The following is a 3,074-nucleotide window of genomic DNA, read 5'->3' on the forward strand; positions in this document are numbered from 1 at the left end:
GGCGAGGCGTCGCGCCTGGCGCACTACAACAAGCGCTCGACCATCACGTCTCGGGAGATCCAGACGGCCGTGCGGCTGCTGCTGCCCGGGGAGCTGGCGAAGCACGCGGTGTCGGAGGGCACCAAGGCCGTCACCAAGTACACGAGCTCCAAGTGAGCGCGGCCGCCCCGCCGCCCGCCCCCAAAGGCTCTTTTCAGAGCCACCCACATTTTCGAAGAAAGAGCGTTCACTTTTTCGTTCTTTTTCGGTATTTTGGGGGTGTTACATAGGTGCACTTTACTTAAAGTACATAGTTTTTAGGTATGTTTTAAGATTAGCTGTGAGGTTTGGGTACGGTTGTCCTGGAACATTTATGAGGAATGAGTAATGGGACGCGCCCTGCACACCGGACTAAGGTAGTATTTGAAAGTCACGCAAGTAACGAGAACACGGCCCTTTTGCTAGCGTTTTCTTTGAAGTCACGTCTGGGGCGCGTATTCCTCTACTGTTCATCTTAGGCGGAGCAAAGCTCAATGCAGATCCTTAAATTTTAGCCTTCGGCCTGAATGAGAGCTGGTCCCGCCTGTCTTGTTATCTTCCTCCGGGGGTGCAGCCGGTCCTGAGCCGTGTGTGCTTGAAACCGCTAGGTCCAAGTTTGGGGACTCCAGGCAGCGGCGTGGGCGGAGGACTTTGGCTCAGCCCTAAGTGGAGCGGGTCCTATTCCACAGTCTCCCGTAGTGCTTTCCATGCCCTATATCCGCGCCCTGGTCCTCACCACTCACCCTACCTACAAAGTTACAAGCAGTCTTTAAGGGTTAAGTGGCCCTTGGTGGCAGTTACTGAGTACGCTTCGTAGAATAAACCCGAATGTGTTACTGGTCTGGCTGAGGGTGACCTGGGAAGTGTTTTCTCAAGTAGAAGCCAGTCCAGCTCCACCGTGCTGGACCTGGAAGGAGCTCTGCGGGACCTGAGCCCAGCGGTGGGCGGGTCCTTGTGCTCCAGAGCCGCTGCGGTGAACGTGACCAGAGGGGCTTGGTTGGCCTCGAAAAGGGTCACGAAGTTTATCCAGCAGGGAAGCTGGATTTTACCCTAATTTTAACAAATCTTGTAAAATGTGCGATGCCCGTGCATTGGTGGCTGAGGTGGGAGTAGATTAGAAGAGAGATCAGAGGGTCAGAGGTTGTGAAGAGCGCCTGGAAGGAGGCCCAGAAGCCAGGCCTTGAGCAGGAGGAGCTGCGGTAGGACGCGCAGGGCAGGCCCTCTGCAGACCGACGCCGGAGGAGGCGCCTGAATACCCAGGAAGAGTTCCTGGAAGGGACCTTGGGACGCGAAGAACTTACCCTACCCGTTTATTCCACAAATTATTTCTTCCCATTTTGAGCCAGGCCCTGTTTGAAGTCCTGTCGCTGTGGCAGTGGGTAAAAGACTAAATTGTGCCGCATAAAACTGCGAGTCTTTGTTTTGAATGGCAGTGCATGTTTCAACTTCTCAATAAAATCCATGTTTGTGGAAGACAAAAAAGACAGTGGACGGCACTTTGGCCTCAGATGTGCCTTCTGGCTGCGGTGTCCCTGGCTGGTAGGTAGGGCCGTGTGCGGGGCAGACGATTTTCCAGTGATAATGCCACCACACATTCACTGTGGGCTTACGTGATGCCCCACACCCACACCGTGCTCTTCGCACGTCCTTTGTTTCAGTGTGAAGGAGCCTCGACTTTTATGCCCGCCGGATAGGTGCAGAAATGGCAAACTTCGTGAGGAAATGGGCCTCAAGGAACAAACCTATGAGGCCCCGGGCAGGACTGACTTGAGTGCCCGCAGCCCTCTGGAGTGCGCCTGCCCCGTGGCCCGGGGTGGCCCTCCTCTGTCTTCCACGGTTTCCTTTTAGCTAGACCAAGCCCCTTGAGTGGTATGTGGAGCTTCACATCTGCACCCTCGTGCCAGGCGCTGTGCCCCATTCTTCCACACTAGCTAGAAGTGAACCAGGCACCTTCCAGCCAGGATGAAGTCACTTTTGTCCTAATCAAACTTCTTTCCCAAAGTGCGGGGGTCCTCACGTTCCTGCTGCTGTCCAGACCCCGCTGCCATGTGCACGCTGCCTTCTGGGCAGCCTTAGATCTGCCTGTTCCTCCCTCTCACAGCACCTGGCATTGGGCCTCCCACCACACCTGAGTTGTTCCGGAGCGTTCAGGAACGTTCAGGCAGCCTAGACAGGGAACAGCTAGGAAGCAAAGTGCTGTTGGGTCAGGACCTGACAGCATCAGGGTCAGCAGCTTCTCGCAGGAAACCCACACTCACCTGTTCATCACGGAGGTTGACAGGTGGAGAGGCCAGGCCGGCAAGAAGGCTTCCGAGGGGAAGGAAGAGGAAATGCAGATACGCAGTAGCCCCCAAGGCCGTTCAGAAAGGAGAGCCCCGGTTAAGGGCAGGGCAGCCTGCCAAGTGTCAGTGAGTCTGAAATACTGACAGCAGTCAGGTCAGCTGCAGGAAGACCTGGGGATTTATCACACATGAGAGCCATCCTCAGAGGACGAATGAATACCTAAAGCCCCGTCAGGGTCTATAAGCTTCCCAATCTTCCTCAGGAGAGTGGAGGAGGAAGTGGGCAGGCCCTGGGAACGAAGACTATGTTCGCGGCCACAGGGAGCAGAGGACGGCCCGCAGCTGAGCTAGCTGGGTGGGGGTGACTTCCGTTCTTGAGCAACACAGCTCCACCCTCTCTGATGGATTCCTGGGCAGGGGCCTTAGAACCCTGACTCCTCCTGGAAGATCTCTAGTCAGGTAAAAGACACTCAGGGAAAGCCTCTGCTTGGATGTGCTGTACCCCAAGTGCCCTCAATTTGAAGTGCAAAGGGGCAAATTGGGGGAAGGCATTTACCAAACTTCCACTCCCCTATATGCATGAAATATTAAATACGTGAAACCATGCGCACGTCAGTAGGCGCCTCAGCAGGCACGTGTATCAGTACACAGCGAATCATCGTCTTTGAGCTGCGATTTAGAGGCGCTGGTTTGTTTCAGTTTACCGAATCTGCCTCTTTGAATTTTTAGGCAGGTCTGTGAATTGCACTGCAGTTATTCTGACAACAGCTGTGC

The sequence above is a fragment of the Chinchilla lanigera genome, unplaced genomic scaffold (assembly GCF_000276665.1).
Source record: "Chinchilla lanigera isolate Chin_1 unplaced genomic scaffold, ChiLan1.0 scaffold00064, whole genome shotgun sequence".
Lineage (NCBI taxonomy): Eukaryota > Metazoa > Chordata > Mammalia > Rodentia > Chinchillidae > Chinchilla > Chinchilla lanigera.